Source organism: Pogona vitticeps, chromosome 3 (assembly GCF_051106095.1).
Source record: "Pogona vitticeps strain Pit_001003342236 chromosome 3, PviZW2.1, whole genome shotgun sequence".
Classification (NCBI taxonomy): Eukaryota; Metazoa; Chordata; class Lepidosauria; order Squamata; family Agamidae; genus Pogona; species Pogona vitticeps.
In genome coordinates this window covers 152,634,152-152,654,692 of record NC_135785.1, presented here as the reverse complement: position 1 = coordinate 152,654,692, position 20,541 = coordinate 152,634,152, and the positions used below count along the sequence as shown (strand labels likewise).

General features: G+C 41.1%; 1 long non-coding RNA gene across 1 annotated transcript; it reads right to left on the bottom strand.

The window, feature by feature from the left end:
* Positions 1 to 435: 435 nt before the first annotated feature.
* On the bottom strand, positions 436 to 5,812 carry LOC144588452 (uncharacterized). Its single transcript, XR_013544028.1, has 2 exons — positions 5,699 to 5,812; positions 436 to 2,109 (listed from the first exon to the last, which is right to left on the bottom strand). It is a non-coding gene; the product is annotated as an uncharacterized LOC144588452 (long non-coding RNA).
* Between the last annotated feature and the right edge of the window lie 14,729 nt (positions 5,813 to 20,541).

Below are 20,541 nucleotides of genomic sequence, written 5' to 3'. Positions count from 1 at the left end.
GAAGGAAGGAAAAGAAAAAGGAAAAATCCTCTACAAAAACCAGAACTAAGAACTCTCTCTCAGGGTTTGGAAATGTATGTAGTATGGGGGATAATTTGGGTCTGTTCTTCATATTAATACAAGCAATGCAAGTGAAGTAGACTTGCATAAAAATACAGACAGAATACCTCCCCACCCCCATTCTGAATACTAGATAAAACTAATTGTAGAGAAGAGAGAGTGAGGACCACATTTGCTGCTTAGACTGAGACTGCACAGAAATAAAAATGTGACTTGACTAGTGATGCCGCACCTGGAAGGTTGGGTTTCCCCCACATGCTGAGATAGAAGGAAATTGACAAATAACCTTGTCTGCAACTTGTTACTGTCTTTCGATACTGGAGAACTGCCTTCATATGTTGCAACATCCGTCCTCTCATTTTCTCATTCTTTTCCTTTTCTTTTATTCTTTCCCCCTTTTTTCTTTTTGCTGTCTAGAAGGACATGCCCCATAGCATTTCCTACATTATATGTCAATGAAGTTGCACTTTTAGACCCAGCAACTGAGTGCAGTTTCTTGCTTGCTGTGCATTGGAAGCAAGTACTGTTGCAAAGGAGCTGAGCCAAACTAAACTGGAAGCTAAAAGAATTGAAAGCTGAAAGTAGGAAAGAGGAAGACAGAACTGAAGCTGAGCACTCAACAGTATGTAATAGATGTCTTTTTGCTTCAGCTAAAATTCTTTCTACATCTAATTTAAACCCATTATTAGGCCACCTTATAGGATAAGACATCTGCTAGCTTTCCTTTCTGTTGCATTTGGACATCTAAAACCTGAATATCCTTTTCCGTGAATATATATTTAAAAATGTGAAGTTTGATCATGGGGAGCTGGAAGAGGAATATTATACCCCATTCACAAGGGCCAAATGCAATTGGTTCATTTATTCTCATCATGGAGAGGACCATGCTATAGTTGTCTGTAATTAAGCTATTAAATATGAGTCACTTCTCAGGTGAAAGAAGTGGCAAACATATTTCAAGATGGATGAATATAAAGGGATTCAAACTACATGTTTAGGAATTAAGCACTCCAAGTACTAATTTCTGAATGGATAAATCTGTCACTGTTAGTTTCTCCAAGACTTGAATGGTTTTACTCTCAGATAATTCTCATCCCAAATAGTTACACTTGTGAACATACTATTAAGCTCTTTTTTAAAAAAAGTAATGAAATGGAGCCAAAATTTTCACCCAACCTTCCAAATTTAGACCCAAATGTTTTGTATCTCTTTTCAATTTTGATTTGAAGATATTTGTGAATTTTGACAAGTTCTTACCAAAACCAAAATAAAGGAACATTATCAACTGGTCTCTACCTCCATACATGACACAGGATTATGTAGCACTCACATTCAGAATTTGGGGAAATTACTATTTTGGAATACAGCTCTCCAAATCCTGCAGTCAACGTGGCCAGGATCCATTCTGGCTGGGAGACTGAGTGAGTTGTGGCTGGAAACTGTTTGAAATGTTTCCAAACACTTGAGATTTTTTAAAAATAAATAAATTAAATAAACAAATAAACAAATAAATAGATAAATAGATAAATAGACAGACAGACAGACAGACAGACAGACAGACAAACAAACAAACAAACAAACAAACAAACAAACAAATAAATAAATAAATAAATAAATAAATAAATAAATAAATAATGCACAGGGACATAGAAGGAGCATCTCTGAAGAATGGGGAGAATTGCAAGTACGCTCAAGTGTCCCCTGGGCGTTGGCATACAGCATTCACTTCCAGTGTTGCACTGTAAACTTGCTGATGTTTGTGCAATGTTGTTATATGAATAAAGAAAATAAAGTATAATGCACTCACCATCACAATGTATGTTCTGTCTGCATCCCCAGTCAAATCTTTTATACATCACTCATTTTGAGATACTTTAGTAGCTGACATTTGGTTTGATTTATTAACTAGTAGACCTCAGGACTGTCATGTGATATTAGTATTCTCAAAAGTTCCTATAAAATATCTGAAAAACAGTGTGCCACTTACTCAGAACTGATGTGTACCTTCTGGTTTTAGCACCAAATGTAATGATTGTCTTCAGTAGTGATCTGTAGAAGAACAAAACAAAAATAAAATGAATTAAATTTCCAAGCTATCTTCACTCTGCCAATAGTCAAGGTAAGATGATGTGTTAGCAATATGGAGACACTGCCACTCAGTTTCTTTCTGTGCTATTCCACTAATATCAATATTTTGGGAACATGGTTGGGATGATGGACATGATTCCCTTTTTGTCTCTGATATATAGAATTGATGTAGCATGATTAACTGTATGAACTCAAAGATCCCTCTTTTTTTGTCCTCCAGAGGAAAGCGGGGCTTGGCCCTTTTTAGGGCCTGCCCTTGTTTTCCAGGGATCTAGGGACTGCACACCCACCCACCCAAACCCCTGTTCTACACCATTGCACCTGGGGGTAAGCCCATCCTAATGCTTTACAGCACCGATCCTCTGCCAGTGTGCACCAGACAGTGTGGGTGTGTGGAGGGAGGGGATTGTGCAGGGGTGCGCCTGTGTTGGAAGGGGGCATGGAGGCTGCGGCGCTGGCACTCCAGGGATCTGAGGCATACCATCCCAACCACAGCCCAGAGCGCACCAAAGCCAGCAATGCTGCCCCTGCCCTCGCTGCCACTGCCACTGGCCGGGCAAGATGGCGCAAGCCGGCACAGGCTCCTTCCCCACCATGGCTCCTCCAGCGTGAGGCAGAGGCTCTAGGCTGGCCTCCCAAAGTCTGAGCCCCATCCGCCTTGCACCGCACTACATCCCACACCCTGCACCCGGCTGCCCATCTGGCTGGCGATCACTGGATGCATGTGCGCTTTGTGTGCCAGGGTGACCGTTGCCACGTCTGCACCACTGCTGCCACTGCCACCCGCTTTGCTGGGGCTGGGGGGGTCAGAGCGAGAGTGTTTGGGAGAGTCCTTGGAGTCCGAGGAGGAAGGGGGGTCCGAGGCCTCATGGACAGCCATCACCCCTGTCGGCTGCCTGCCCATGGCTTATCCCCAAAGTGGCCGCCCGGTGCCTGTTGGCTTGCTAGGCTTTCTTCTGATCACCTTGGGAGCATGTAAGGGAAGGCGGATGGGGGGAGCCAACCAGCCAGCCGAGAAGGGGGTGTAGCGGGCCACTCTGACACCTCTGTCAACTCAGGCCTCCCAGAGTGCTCACTACTCTTCTTCAAACTGCTGCCACCAACCTATCCTTAATACTAAAAAGGACAAGTGTTTCCTTCAAACAAAACGTTTATTGATTTGACAAAATAAAAAGAATGAATCGCAGGTAATAAATCAAGTTGTAAATCAAGTTTCTCATTGAATGTACCTCACACAGACTTTTCCATCACTGACTAACTCTCACAAATCTATCTCACTCTCTCAACCAATTTCTCCCATCTCTCAAACTCCAAAACTCTCTTTAGAACTCCCTCTCTCACACATCACACACAACCCTTATATAATCCAGCTCCTCCCCCTTCTGCACCACCCTCCGTCCTCTCATTGGCTGATGTTCCCCTGCCCAGCTGTGACGGACAGGTGAGAGCACAGCTGTATGTTACAGGGGCATGGGGTGAAGCGCGAGCGTGACATGCCCCTCTGCAACAGCAGCACGCCTACCCAGGGGGGCAGAGATCTGTGTCCGCGGCCCAGTTCCAAGAAGCCCACGGACCGGCACCGGGCCGTGGACCGGGGGTTGATGACTCCTGTTCTACATGAGCCGGCCAAAGCTGCTCCAGCTCCGTAGAAGGCCTAAACTCCTGGAACTTGCAGCATGTAATTAGATAACCCTTCCTAGTCCTAGGGGCTAATGCCGAACATATTGCTGTCGATGCTTAGTCACTCCAATCTGCCACATGAGCATATCTTCCCCCATACCCCTAGTCATTCCAGTCCTGTGCATTGGTCATTTAAGATCCCTCCTAGCATTGCAAAGATGCCAAAAAAAAAGCCCGGCCCAGAGCCACTACTCTACAAGTGAAATTTAAATGTCTCACTATCTCCTGTAGCTTGTGAAGAGATGCCTTTTTCTTATCTAACAACTCACTAGTTCTGACTCTGAGATCAGCCAATTTCTTATGAGGTGATCTAAAAATTTATTGGATAGAATGCAACTCAATACCAAGAAAGGTTAATGGCATGGCCAGGCCCTCAATAGATGTACTGAACTTTTCAAAAGTGGCACATGAAATCGAGCATCCCAAAGGTAATGTTCTGTCAATGTAAAACAATCATTGAAACTGAAAGCCTAATAGATTAAAGTCAAGGGTGTGGACAGGCAAAATCCTAAAGGCTGGTTCAACCTCATGTCTTGCCAGCTCCACCCCCATTCCGCAAGCCCTAACCATTTGGATGGCTTCATCAAATAAATTGTATTTAACTGTGTGCAATTCTGGGGAAGACAAATAATGGTTCAAGCAAAACTCCCCCGGGGCCTTTTTTGGCAACTACACCTAATGGAGAAACTGTCAAATTCACCAAAGGCAAATCAGGAAAGGGGCCCAGGACCCGGCCCTCTTTGACTTCTTTATTCATTTTATTCAGCACAATGTCTTCCATACATCTAATGGACCAGAGGTTGCTTGCTATGAAGGCTGTACGTTCCCCTAAAGCAGAGATACAAACACCATAAAGAAAACCCTGATTCAGGTATAGTGCATTGTCGTCCTGAGAGTATGTCTGGAGCTAAGCCACTAACACCTTAATTTTAATTGGGGTCGAACCCGTAACAATTGGTATCGCCGCCCCATTGGGCATCTATCCACCTCCTGATCCTTTATTCTGGCACTGAACTCCTGCTTTAAAACAACTGGACTTTCAGTGTTTCCCTGCCCATTAAAGCATTTGTGACTGAACTATACAAGGGTTTCTTGAACAGGAACCCTTGTAGTTAAAGTTGAAGCAAGTCGAGTTTGAACTGCTCACCCCACACCAGGGTGGGGAGTAACCGAGCCGGCCAATTTCCTATGCAAATGGCCACTGTCAATTCCATCTCAAGTGTTAGGTCTAGCCAAGGTCATATAACCAGAGCCCTGGCTGTGGTCCAACCCAGCGTAAGTTGGGCTGAATGGCACTTCTAATTCTAAAGGCATGGGCACATTGAAGACAAGCCTGCCCTGCGAAGTCTGTATGTGCCCCATATATAAGGTTGAAATATTGTAACAGTGAATAAGCTCGTCAGGATTGAGTCTGGACTACCACCCCAGCATCAATGATGAAACCCAGGATTGGATTAGCCCATGCCACATTAGGTTTCTTACATCTGCATTTCTCTTTTCCTTTCTTGTCAAACTCATCTATCTCTTTATTATCCACTTCACGGTTCAGGAGATCAATAAAAGTCGTGGCATGGAATAATCCCCAAAGGACATAGCCGCCAGGGGCATAGTGTTGTACCTTGTGTTGGGCACCTACGGATGCTGAAGAGCCCCAGATGTGCCTCCTGCACTAGGTGTTGCAATTGAGGGTGTAGTCACATGTGCATACCCCCTCCATGAGATGGCACATTGGCTAAAGGCCAAGCCGTACTGGTCCCACCTGTGGGTAGTACGTTGTAGGGCGTGAACGCAGAGTGCATAAATGGGAAGCCTCAGGCCCATGTCCAGGCAGTGTGAGGTGAATATGAACTATGTGTGAAAGCTGACTCACCAGAGGACCCCATTGATGTCCTGGGGACGTCACCAACCCAAGATGTGCTAGGCCCGGCCTCCTCTACAAAGTCATACTCATCATGAGCTGCAGCTGTTCCTTTTTGCTTCCCCGTGGTCTCTTTGTGGGTACATTTTCGACCTGTCAAGACCTTGGTGGTGGCCAAAAACTCTTCAACCACGGCAGATTCCTCTCTCACCAAAACCTGTGTGGAGAGATGACCCTAAGGATGTACTGGGGATGTCCACCAGCTGGGACGTGCTGGGGCCAGCCTCCTCTGCCAACTCACGCTCAGCCTGATCCATTGTCACTTCTTCGTGCATCCCCATTGTGTCAATCCTTGCATGCTTCCATCCCATCGTGACCTTAGGAGCACCTGAAGACCCCGCAGCCACTGCTTGTTCTTCCCTCTCTGGAACCTGTGTGGACTCAAAAGCAGCAAAACGGTCCATCAGGCCTTGAGCCAAAGCCAGTAACTTAGTTTTTCTGCAGCCCATAGTGTCCCTGGCTGATCGGCGAGCAGATACCTCATGTTGTTGAGGTGTTTGTTTTGCTACCTTCTGTGCCTCTAAGGCCATCATTTTTTCCCTGTAATTCCATCCAAATTGGCCATGATTCCTCATCAGAGGACGACCTCTCCAGAGACACTTGTGGAATGGGTCTCTTTTTAGCTCGGCTTTTTTGTTTACTTCTACCACGCCCCCTTAGTAGCCTTTATGATCAAAGTCAACCCCAGGTAACACTACCTGCTCAGTGTCAGCTATCACTCCTTGATTACCCACCAATAACTGTTCTTATTCTACAATAAAACTTTAAAAATTATTTATTTATTTGTTTGTTTGTTTGTTTGTTTGTTTGTTTGTTTATTGTTTTTGAATGACCAGCAGATGGCACCCTATCAGGCTAGTCCCTGTCTCAATAACGAAAATACGGCCCTTAGAATAAATTATAATCCAATATCACCTATGAAATGAAATTATAAAATCTAATGAGCTGTAAGCGAATCTACAGCATAATGGTAATTTGTTAAATTTTTTATCACATACTTCGAATTATGTAACTTTTAAGACTAACCCCCCAATCAATATTAATCACTAATTATATCTAAATTTATTCCTATCTTGTTCCAATTATTGATTTAAAATATTCTAGTTACAGCAATAATTAATGAATTCAATTAGCCTATAATGATGTTGCTTTAGACTTAATCTGTATTCAAATTTACTGTATGTAAACTTGCCAATATAAATATATTTTGTTTAGCACAATAGCCTGTAATCACTGTCCCCTATGCCTGTAAATAAATCTATTCTGTATAAAATCAACTAAAATAAACATTATTATACTATTCAGAAATTAATTTGTAATTACTTTCTTCTACAATGTTTATTGTTGACAACCCAAAGGCTTTGCCAGCAACAGACTGTTGAACTTAAAAAGGTGGGCGAGAGAAAAGGGCACAAAAATGAAAACCAAAATGTTGTCCTTTGGCTGTAATACATCCTTATAGAATTTTAAATTAAACAGCTTACACAAAACAAGTTGGCAGTACATTAAAACAGAACTAATAGAAAATAATCAGAATAACCCAGGCAATCTGCAATAAAAATTGGTTCGTCTCATTGCGCAATGCAACAAAACAGGCGCAAAACCCACTCCACCACTTCCTGCCTCTCTCGCCCCAAAATTTAAATTAAAAACTAATCTAGAAATAATTAAAGCAAAACAATAAAACTCCAATTGGCTATTAACTAAAATAAACCAAATAAAATTTGAATCCGGGGAGGGAGCTGAAAGCTGCCCTCCCATCCACAGACCGGATCGCTGCTGCCTTCAAAGCAGCCAAGTGCCAACCAGCGCTTTCGGATCCATTTGAACTCCCTCTGCAAGCTCCTCTGACATAGCCACTCCTTCCTTGTTGTTGGCCGAAAAGGAAAGAGGGCAAACCGCGGGGAAGCGCACACTTAAATGTTCCTGCTTCCCCACCCATTAATTATGACATAACGGAGCTGTCTCGCGCCATCCAGGCTGGTAGGCAAACGCCAGCTGCGCCCCATCCAGGTCAGTAAAATCGACCGTCGGGCGGCTGGAACCTCAGAAATGGGAAATGAATTGCCAGTGCTTTTTTCTCCTCCATCAACCCTCGTGCTCCCTAGCTTTGTTTTTGTATCTCTGAAGTGAATGTAACACCAGAAATGAAGCTGGCTCACATCCAGGTACTCCAGAGTAACCATTTCATGGCATAATTGAACACTTGGAGCATCTGCACTGAATTGCAGGCCCTGTTGATAGCTGGCTATCTCCTGCGCCTTCAGTTTCGTTCATCGTGCTGTTCCTCTGCTGTTTCACTCAGTGAGGGATTTCAAATGAAAAGCTGGAGATATTAATTTGATGGTTCTTGTTGTGGCACTTCATTTGCCTTTGCGTGCTTGGGAAAAAAGGCTGTTATCAAATTACGCTTCCATCTTTTCAATCTGTTAATGATCCTTGCTGTGTAACAAACACGCCTGTCTTTCAAACATTAGCAGCAGCTTGAATACTTTGCATTTCTAATTTCAAAGGGAAAGCTACTGCACACAGAGCTTTGTGTGTGTGTAAAATTATGTGTGATTTACTTGGAAAAGCAATTATTATAAATATTTGTTTTTACTAGAGCTGGTGTAGCCCTGTGGTTTAGAACACACAGGTGTGGAGTCAACGGCTAAGGCCCAATACCCACTGTGCCTCCTGGGAAAGGGGCCAGCTGAAATCATCAGGAGCATGTCTGGTTGGTGGAGATCTTTATTTATTTTATTTATTTACTGAAAATACGTATAGCCCATCGCGTATCACATGATTTCAGGGTGTGTTACAGAGCCAAATAAATCAATTTAAAAACATAAAATCTTTAAAATAATTTTAAAAATTGAACAGTTTAAAATACTGTACGTAAAACATCAAAACATTAAAAGTGTTGCATTAAAAACTTGTGTGAGCCAAGAGCCTCAACTCCAGAATGCTCTAATAAATAATTAAATTTTGAATTGCCACCAAAATGAGGCCAGTGTATCCTTCCAGCTGTGCAATCTTGGGTAAACTGTACAGTCCCAGAGTGCCACCAGAAAGAGAGACTGGGATGGCCATCGTAAGTCAGAATCCCCTTGGCGGTGCATAATTATTATAAATTTATTCTGTGAGCTTTTGTTACAATCTGGGATTTGATGCTAAAAGACACAGAACATCAGTGGATAAATGCAGGCCCATTGCATCCTGAAAGCCCCTTTTGTTTCATCAAACCCCCTCCCCCAGATCATGTCACTAACATTGAACAGCAAACTGGATCACTGAAATTCAGCACCAGATTGCTTTTGTTGTCCTGTGCCATCAAATTATTTCCAAGTCATGTTCACCTTCTGATTTAATGACCTTCAAAATATCCTGTCATTCATAGCACTGCTGAAGTCTTGCTTAGCTTACTTTGTTGACTCAATCTATCTCATGTTTGGTCAGCCTTTTAGTGTTTAATATCTAATGTACGGCTAGCTGCACTATGCTTGTTGCTAATATATCCTTTTTAAAGTGTTATTTTAAATGCTGTTAAATTTCTTGATTCTTGTTTTTATCTGTTGGTGTTAATATTTTTATGTTTCATAATGTTTACGCTTCACGTATGCTGTATAAATCCTCTCTTTTAATAATTGGTGATCTGCCTTGAGTCTGATCGACAAAAGAAAGCCTGAATAGAAGTTAAGTAAATAACTGTAAATTCTTCAGGAATGCTATTTAAATTATATTGTGTTACTGTGATTGATGTATTCTAGAAGGCTTTCACGGCTGGGATCCGATGGTTGTTGTGGGTTTTCTGGGCTGTTTGGCTGTGTTCTCTGTCTGTTCTGAACCCTGTCCTCTGAAGATGCCAGCCACAGAGACTTGCGAAACGTTAGGAAGAAAAACCTTAAGAACATGGCCCAAACAGCCTGGAAAAAAACACAACTACTGTGATTAATTCTTTTTAAAAAATCCTTTATTCTAATTTTTGATATTAACGGTTCATTGTTTGTTCCATTATCTATTCCTTCTCTTGTTTTGGCAGACAAATCCCATCTTTTACTGTGGCTTATATAGTTTATTCAATTTCTGGTTTGGCCTTCTGGAGATGTCCACGTGGTGTCTTCATTTGTTTGAAGTATATACATTTCCAATAAACAGACTCTTGATTCCACAGAATTCTGAGTTGCTCTTCTACTTTGTTTCCAATTCTTAGGTCAGAACCTTTAATGAAATTTGGTTTTACCTTACATTATATCATACCTTTGCCTTCCAGTCATTTCAGTCATCCATGGTTGTCAGCACATACTGCTTTTGTGTGTGATATATTTTGTCCTGGATAAATGCACAAAAACTTTCCATTTATTTTCTAAAACATCTGTCGATGGAGCAGACTTGAATGCTGGTTATGCTGATATGTGATTGATATCATGCAAAATTGGACAAAGCTGAGTGATATTGACACCCCCAGTCTCATCCAACCAAGTCTCTGTAATGCAAGCACTGGGCATGAAGTTCTGTGGCCTACAAATATATGGAACTCAGCCTTCTTCACCATCATCACCGTGCTTATATTTTTTTCAGGAGGATTTTAGAGTTCCTACTAGGTTTGAGTTGGCAATTAAACCCACAGTTTTCTTACTACCATTCTAGTGTTCAAGCCGTCTGACTTATGAACAGTAAAAAGAATGGCTCTCAGTTATGAATCTGTATTTTTAGTTTTTTTAATTATTATTGTTTAAGAATTTTGTAACTCCTACTGATAGGCAGTTGTAGAATTAACAGGGAGGTATTCACCCAAAGGTGTTCCTCACAATCACTGATGTTCAGGGCAACCAGGACACAAAATTGTCTGTCGAATCTTGAGTCTTATCTTTCCACTGCTTCCCTTATCCTATATTTCTCTGTTGCTTAGAAGCAGACATAGAGTCCTGTTGGCCACAGCATATGTGTATAGAAATGTGAAGACTGTAACAGTGATGGTTCAAAGAAGGAGACACTGTTATTAATCAAACTGACACTTGGCAGTAGTCCAGGCTTTCAGAATTCCTCCATTTTCATGTGTAAATCTGCTGATCTCTAGGATAATACACTGTAACAGTTAGCCTAATTTAATTAGTAATCTAGTCAGCCAGCATTCATATTCTGAGAACCCTTGTTTGGAAATCACAGAGAACTGAATGCAATTAAAAACAATTACTTTAAGCTTGCATCACTCTAATCTAATTACTTAAACATGTTTAGTCATTTGAAGCCAAACCCAGGGAGGAGATGAACGCTTATAATTTCAACTGAATAACCTTAACTCATGTTCACATCAGCAAGTCATAAAAAGTCTTCAGTGTCACCAAAAAAGAAAAAAGAACAGAAAAATGAAAAAGAAAAGAGAAAAAGAAAACAAAAAATAAAAAAATCTTCCTTTCCTAATCTTAGTCCCTTTGGAGTACAAAGGAGTTAGGCTTCTGCTTTTCTTTTTAATCTAATATCTTCCAAGCCTCGCTGCTATCAGTGAATGCAGTACAATTGATTAATAGGTCTATAGTACAAATAGATGTATCCTAAAATAGCATTTGACTTTTTTGCAGCCACATTGGACTGTTGGCTCATGTTCAACTTGTAATCAACAATCCCAAGGTCCTTCTCACACATAGCATTACTAAGCCAAGTATCCCCCATCTTGTAACCGTGCATTTGGGTTTTTCTCCCTAGCTGCAGAACTTTACACTTCTCCACATTAAATTTCATTCTGTTTTTTTCTGCCCAGTGTTCAAGCCTATCAATATCTTTTTTAGTCTTTTCTTCCAAGGTATTACTTACTCCACCCAATTTTTTGTCATCTGCAAATTTAATAAATATTTCCTGCGCTCCATCATCCAAGTCATTAATAAAAATTCTAAAGAGCACATCACCCAAGACTCTTATGGTACCCCACTTGTTACCTTCCCCCAGTTTGAGAAGAAGCTATTGATAAGCACTATCTGCGTATGATTCTGTAACCAATTGTGTATCCACCTGACACTTGTTCTACCCAGCCCATACCTAGTTAGCTTGCTAATCAGAATATCATGGAGACTTTGGCAAAGGCTTTGCTGAAGTCAAGGTATATTATGTCTACAATATTTCCACCATCTGTCGGGGAAATTATCTAATTAAAAAAAGAGACATAAAATTAGCAGGATTTGTTCTTGAGAAATCCATGTTGGTTTCTAGACATTACTGCATTGTTTTCAAGGTACTTGCAGAGTGAGTGACTGCTTTATAGTGTGCTCCAGAATATTCCTTGGGATGGACATCAGGCTGACTGGTCTGTAATTCCCAGGTTCCTCCTTTTTGTCCTTTATAAAATTAGGGAAAACATTAGCCCTCCTCCAATCAACTCAGCCTGGTTCCTTCTTTTCAAAGACTGAGACAATGTTAGCCCTCCTTCAGTCATCTGGCACTTCACCTATCCTCCATGATTTCAAGAAAATAATAGACAGCAGTTCTGTGATCATTTCAGCCAGTTCCTTCAATATCCTTGGATCCAGTTTATCTAGCCCCAGGGATTTGAACTCATGTAAAGTAGCAAGGTACTCCTTGACTTTTTGTTTACAGTTCTATTCCCTCCCTTTTTACTTCACAATTGCCTGGAGGAGCATAGATTGCCTTTTGGGAGAAGACTAAGCTGAAGTATGAATTGAGCACTTCTGCCTTTTCTTTGTCATCTCTTATCATTTTCCCATCCCCATTGAGTAGCTGAGCCACTGTTTCTTTTCTCTGTCTTTTGCTACAAATGTACCAGAAGAATGCTTTTTGTTGCTTTTAGCATATATTGCAAACCTCAGCTCATTCTCAGCTTTTGCCTTCTTACCACAATCCTTTCAATTCTTTGCTACTTGTCTGTACTCTCCCTTTGTAGCCTGGCGTTTTTTCCACTTCTTTTGTGTGCCATTTTGTTTTCAGGTTCTCTCTGAGCTTTTTGTGAAGCCGCATTGTTCTTTTTTGTTGTCTTCCACCTTTTATTTTCATGTTGGAATTGTTTGTAATTGTGCCTCTAGAATTTCTTTTTTTAAAAAACAACAACTCCAAACCATCTTGTATCCACTACATAGGTAAATGAGGCCTTGAGACACTAAAAATGTGTCTGTCACTAATGAAGTCTATATTTCTGTGTGGTAATCTCAAGACATTCAGCTGCATGGGCACAAGCATGGGATGACACTCTTGTTCATTCATCTAGTGAATCTTACTTTTGCTTTACTTACTTACTTTACTTTAATTGAGGACATGAGGGCAGCAGTCCAGTTTAGGAGAGTATAAGACAGGTTATGTAGGATACAGAAGAACTGCCTTTAGGAAGTTCTAAAGGCTCTGGAGAAATAGCTGATGGCCTGCCATTGCTACCTCAGCATGTGACACCTAATCTGCTTAATTTATTTTTTCTTAATGAGAGGGTTAATCTTCATATCTGTAAAGTGAGGAACTATGGCCAGAATGCTGCTGTGGTGGGTATTTTTTTAGGTGTGTGTAAACAAAAAACATGGAGGTCATGACAGCTAATTGAAACTAAATAAGAAGGAGCCAATTGTGTGCCTGCCTGCACCATCAGCATGTGATGAGGTACAAAACTGGCACCTAGTAAATTAGTTTCAGTTAGCTGCAGTGACATCTGCATTTTTGCTTACATGTGAATAAAAAGAGCACAATTCTTACCTATGTATCTATTTGAAGCAATGACAACATTCTCCTGGGACTGTCAGTGCCAATTATGGATGTTGCCATTTGTCAGCTTTTGGAATGTACTGGCATAAGTATGTTTAAGTATTTGGAATGTGAAAAATCTTACAAGATTTCTTGTTTTAAATGAGGCAGTCTTGTTAGCTTTTTATTTCTTGTTAATTTTTCCACACAATATACAAAAAGGTTTCCATGGAAAGGTTGTGCATATGCGCGCGCGCGCACACACACATACACAGAGAGAGAGAGAGAGAGAGAGCACTGAAGGATTACTTGACTGATAAGAAAGGATGGAAATTCATTCACTGCTTCAAATTTGTAGAAGTGCATACAAATTGGCAGTATTACTGTATTTCTTTCTTTAAAAATTAGCTCAAAAATTATCATAAATGCAAAAAACCTTGCTAACAATGGCAGGAAAAACAAATGTCACGATGCTGCAGAAACAATTTCTTGTCCCATATTTCTATTTCTCACAGGTAAGAATGAGACAGGCAAAGATTCACATACCTACTAGGCATAGGTAGATTGCAGGGTTTCTACAACTGCAGTTCTGGTTTAGAAGAGAAAAATATAATCAGGTGTAGCTTTTAATGTAAGTGTTAACTGATGAAATTTCCTCATCCACACAACTGTTAAAAGTTGCAGGAACCTTGTTTTCTTTTTCCTCCTATGCATGCCACTATTTTCAATTTTGCACACATGGTAATATTTGATGAATAGTGATAATGCAGAATCATAATTAGAGAAATTTAAACTACAGTCGTAATATCCACACATATTCACCTCATAATACAATATAGAAAACCAGGCTTGGATAAGGAATGACTACATTGTGTTGTGGTGATTGTGTGTATGATGTTAAGTGTTCACCTCATTCTTTTTGTGCTGCAGTTGCCACTTTTTTTGCCTTTATGGTTACAGGGATGTGGAATGCCACTACTAAACATTGAAGAAGCAGTGGAAAAATACTACCTCTTTAAGAGTCGGCTTTTGGTGTGCCTACACTGTGGTTTTATTGTGAGTCTTGAAGCAATTATGACATGTGTGTTTTGTATTAAAGACACACTATGTGTGTTTTGTACTACAGACCTTTGTAGCATCTATCTTATAAGTAACTAAAAGTAACTATTGTTACTTTTGACAAATTGTATATTAAAGAGTTACTTTAATAAAATATGATAGAGGGACTTGTGATACCTTAAAAACCTGCATGTATCATTTGAAAGGGAGAGCTAGGTCCCTGGAAGCTTGAAAGTCATGTCTATTGTCCCATGTTGCAGCAAAGTACAGTACTTCTAGCTTAGCCAATAATGTTGCATCCATTTTATTCCAGCATTGTGCCTGTCTACGTGTTGTCTCTTATTCTCATTCTCCATTCTTTTTTCATCACTACAGCAGCAACCAACTGTGCTCAGCTATTTGCTTGTGGATTTTTCATAATATTTATTAAATATAGTTTTGGAGAACTAAATAATATTAATATATTACAGTAATGCTTACATGAATATATCCAATGGGCTCAGAGGTGTGTGTGTGTGTGTGTGTGTGTGTGTGTATTTTAAGAGGTGCAACTCTGCCTTCTCATTTATAAAAAAAATTGCTATTAGAGACTTTTAAGAAATATTAGAGCCCCTACCACACCAAAAACACTACCATCATTATGGATCATCTGCAGGTTGAGGGCCACCCCAAGAAATTCAGGTGAACTCAACCTCTTTTCGGCATCACTTGGAATATTTTAAAGCATAAAGACTTCCTAGGATGCCTTTCTTTTTCCTCACAAAGGGCTATGATCTCTCTCATATTAAAGGCAGAAAGCCATGTTTTAAAAAAGAAACATGTCATTGATTTAAACTGAGAAAGTGGACTAATACAAGTAATCAATTTCCTGGAAAAACCTGTTGTAGAATTATGGGCTAACGAGGAACAATGGACATCACAAGTAAACATACAGTTTCTGTTGTTGTTCATTCACCATGCATACATACTTTTGCCCAGGTTTTACTTCTGTGTAAACTGATTGATTTCAGCCAAGCTCCATCTGCAAGAATTGCAATGGATTTACACCTCAACGACAGGGAAATGCGACCTGCTGACTTCTGTATATTTGCTGTGTGTATTACCCAAGTCTCTCAGCTGAAAGGTTATATTTTCTACTGTTCTCTAGCTTGACTTATAATACCCCCTTTGCATATAAACCTGACACCTTTGCCATGTGGCCACACATTAGTTGCTTTTCATCTTCAGATTCAGAATGGTCCCGGTAGACCTAATTAAATTACTGTGCTGAATCTATGGTTTAGAGTTTAGATGCAAGTTTGAGAGAAAACAGATGCCTTTAGAACAGCACCTAGCTGGCGCCCATCAAACGTGTAAAAGTAATGCATATATATGTTCTTTTCTGAAGTCCTTTTGGAGGATAATGACCTTCTTCTGCTTCTCTGTTTGCCCTCTGTTATGGGCTGATTGTGCTTAAGAATAGTTTCTGCAGCACAGCAAAATTATTGTGATGGGTCTGGCAAATTCTTGTTTCATGGGGCAGCAACACAGGCACCTAAGAGTAATATAACTCTGCACCTACTATGGAGCATGGAATGAAATTTATATAGCAAACTTAGGAGTAGTTGTACTGCCTGTTAGTAGTAATGCTGAAGACATAGCTGCAGAAGCATAGGTAGTCTCAGTGGTTCATGGTCCAAGAAAGAAACACGTTCCTCACAGCTACCAATCACCTCAAAGTAGGAAAACAAAAACCTCTTGTGGATACAAGTCACATCAGGGCATACTCTCACCCACTTGTGACACTGCAGAGACCTCCCTTCAGTGAAAGACATGATGCAAGAGTGCAAAAGAAAAGAACAATGATACCTCAAGAAGGGGTCCTTGCAACTTACAAGGTCTCACAGTGAGGCATTCTTAAATAGTCAAAAATGACAAGTAGTTCCATTGGTAGTAAACAACATAACACTTGCAGCTGACAATTTATATGTCTATTGCTTAGTGTAGTACGTTGCACTGCATCAAAGTAAGTCTCAACTAGAGTAGGCCCATTTGAATCAATTGAAGTTACAGAAGAGTTGATTCACCAAATCTCCATTGATTCAACAGCCCTACCTTAGTGTGACTTGCAGTGACTTGCAGTCTTGTACCCCATGTGTTGTTAGATTACAATTCTGAGAAACCCACATCATCTGGCCAGACTGAATGACATATGTGTCTCACAGATGATGACCAACAATATCTTGTGAAAGGCCAAATGAGTGAATGGGCTTGATGGAAAATGTCACAACTGTGCTTCTGTTCTGAACAGCACTGTGAAAGGCTTTACCCACACATGAATGTGCTTTCCCTCATTAGTTTAATGCCAGCAACTTTTATTAATCTCCTTTTTCTGCCCTGTTTGCAAAACACATTTATCTTCTCTTCTTTCCTCATTAACCTCTACCAACCACCGAGAAACACAGACATAATGTTACGCTTACATTGTCTCTCATCATAGCCTTATTTCCATACCACCTTTGCAGATATTTCTAACTGCTGAAGAGTCTCTGGGTTCACCTTTTACTAACAAGAGATCATGACTTGAATGTGAGTAGCGTAACTTTGCTTGTAAATGTTCCAATCAAATTTTTCCCTTGCCCTTACAAAATGCTGGTGATATGGGAAACAAAGTCAATCAACTAAAGTAAGTGGTATTAAAATACCACTGAAGACAGGTGTTCCCATTCTCAGAGGAGATAGAATGTTAAGGAAAATGTACCAGTAGAAACAGCAGAGAGAATTGTGTTAGGTTTATGTAACATAGACAAGCAAAACACCCCAAGGATAATTGACCATGTCTATGATATTATTCTTTTGCCAAGGGGCTTTGCCCTCCCAACCCCGGAATAAAAACACAAGACAGATAATATGGGTTAAAACATGGACCACACTTTATTGGTTGAAAATTCAAATTTGCCATCCTGCCATAGTGCGGAAACAGGTAAATCGCAGAGGTATCCAAATACCCCTTAATCAACAGATGGGTGAGTCCCCAGCTCCAGGTTCTCATGGTCTTAAAGACAGCTGGAACCCGGCCAACCATAATTAAACACCCCCAGACTTCGAGCCATCTTTAGTTGATGACTGTTGGTCCGGTGGTGGCCCAGTGCATCTTCCCCTCAATCACTGTAATCGCACGATCCATAGTTCTGGGAGATCCAATGTGCTGTTAGCTTACCTGATCTTACAGTGGGACTCACCAGAAAATACCTGTTTTTTCCACACTACCCGCCACAGCATAGGGACTAGCATAGCTAAGTCCCATGCCCACCATTGAGCTGCTTGAGCTTAACAAGCAGCCCCCCCCCCGATGTCTTCCAAGAAGACATCCAAACCCAAATCGGACAGATGGACTCCATCTTTCCAAAAAAAATTCAGGCCTATCCAAATGGATCCTCTGGTGACCAATCACTGCTCCAAGGCTGCTGCAGACTGCTCTGCAGACCTCTCGGTTAACACCCCTGTGTGCTATGTTAACATTGAGGAAAAACCTGGCGTCTCTCCATGACAATCGAGGAATAATCATGAACCACATGATCCGCATAGGAGGATCCCTAGCCTTCAACCATTTCAAGTTGCATATGATGTCCAGGACCAATGCCTTACTGGGATGCCTGGCCAAATCATTGCCGCCAAGGTGTACCACCAACACATCCAGTGGAGACTGGCCAAAGACCGCCAACCTGCATAACTGGTTCCACACCATGCCTCATAGCCCTTTCCATGTGATGTGCCCTCTGGCTCCAAGACCCAGGTCACTTCCCCATGGGATGCAGCAGCACAACGCTCTGGTGGGTGATATGCCTTCATCTCACAGACCCTAAAGGACCTGTAAAGACACAACAAGATCAGGCCCCTGCCTGTACGTTAGGTAGTGTTCTTATGTACCTGTGATAATTGGATGATGACCACCAGCCTAGATGCTTGATCTCCTTAGAGCTATAACCCAGGGCTGCTGCACTGGAGGCTGCACCAATTCTGAATGAATGGGTGCCAAATCTCATACCAATAACACCTACTCTGTTTAATGCTAGGTCGGTTAATTTCCAAAACTCAGATTTAGTCAGAGGCGACTTATCAGTATGTTAAAAGAAATAACTTGGGTCCATTCCTCTAACCTTTAAATATGCCTGAGTGGCTTTAACAGGGCATATGCTGATTATGCTACACTGTCCTAAAGTGATTTGTGTATCCTTGCCTAGTTGATTGGCCTTGGATCACCGAATGAGTATTTGTACCTTTGTTTCCTCAACCTTAATGTCCTGCCATTGCAGGGCTAGCCTGGCCATTTTTTACTCCTGCAACCACTTCACTAATTCTAAGGGCACCAAAGAATGGCATTAATGACGCTGCTTCAAATAGGACCCTTTCATATCCATCCATACATAAGAGCACCCACTGCTTACAAATGCACTCCAATAATGGACGTATTATAGGGGCTCTAGTATCTTGAACTCTGCCCCTCTCTTTGAATCATCCTTCTATCATTTTCCTTATGTGGAAGTCCCTTGAGTGGTCACTATAGCTGTTAATTTTTGCATAAAAGGCCAGTGCTAACAGCCTTCCCTAAATAGTTCCAGATGCCAGTCCCTTTCTATTTAGATGTACAATAAATTGTTGTAATTTTGACCATCTTCCTAAATTCCTGGAACTCTATACTCATGGCCTAATAACACTTCCTTGTCCTTGGTGCCAGGGCCAAACCTATCACTCTTGATGCATCTTCACACCAATTTGCCAGACCTCCAGGGGAAGAACTTCTGGGAACTCCCTGGCTCCGGGGTCTAGCTCCCTGGACAGCTTGATCTGTTGGCATGACAATTCATCAGCTATCCTATTTTCTAGACCTGGTACATGCCAGGCATGCACTAGTATGTTAAACTGCAGTGCCCTTAATGTAAACACCCTGACCAATGTCATTACCAGTTCTGAATGTGATGTAAGGTTGTTTATGATACAAACAACTGTTTGATTTTGTATTTGCTTTCACGGCCGGGATCTAATTTGATAGTACAACCAAAATTGTACTACCAAATTTGACCACTCTTCGGCCCATAGCCAGAGTGCACCCACTATTAGAAAAATTCTAGAAATCTCAGATCTCTGGTAATGCTGTTGCAATGCCACTCATCAGGCCAAGTGCCAGCACACCACCTTCCTCTGAAATAAATTCTGAATCCTAAAGATCCAGCTGCATCGGAGTGAACTTGCCACCCAGAGTAGACCTTTGGTCTAGATGGGTTGGGCATAAGTCTAATAAAATTTAAAAATATATATATAAAATAAAAAAACTTGGAAATCTGCTTTCGGACCCATTTCACCTCTCCAGAATGAGATCCCATTAAATTCTGCTAAAAACTGACTCCATACTAGTAGGTCTTCCTTCATTCCTTGCGTAACCTTAGTTCTGTGCATCGTTCATGGCATTGCATAGTGCACCACTCTACAGGCAAAGTTCAGGTGCCCTACTAACTCCTGGAGTTCCTTCAGAAACATCTTTCACCTCTGTAATAGCATCGCTATCCTGGACCTAAGATCCACTAATTTATTATAAGGCAGCCACAATGTTTGCTGTGTCGTGCCTAAAAAGGTGAGGGGTGTGGCTGATCCCTCAGTTTTTTCCTCAGCAAGGGGTAGCCCCATCTCTTTTGGTAATGCCTGAAAGCTATTCAAGATGAATCTACACTTCCCTGAGTTCCTTTCTCCACAGAAGAGGAAGTCATCAAGATAATGGGCCGTAGATTTAGGCCAAGAGCCCTACCCTCATTCACTTCCTTGTCTATCTTGCTCTGTACAATAATTTCCACCCCGCGCACTGACTGAAGGCTCTGCACAAAAAATACTCTGCGCTCCGCCATGGCTTGTCAGCGGTTCCAGCATTTTTATTTGTTTTCAACATCTTGCATGTGAATAAAACTCCATCTATCTTACCAGATCCTATTTAATTTCATTTTCAGTATCCAAAATATTCATGCAGCATCACCTTAACATTTCAGGCTTCTCAACTGAAAATCAAACATTAGCATGTTTTATTACCTTATCGAGTTTCTGTTTAT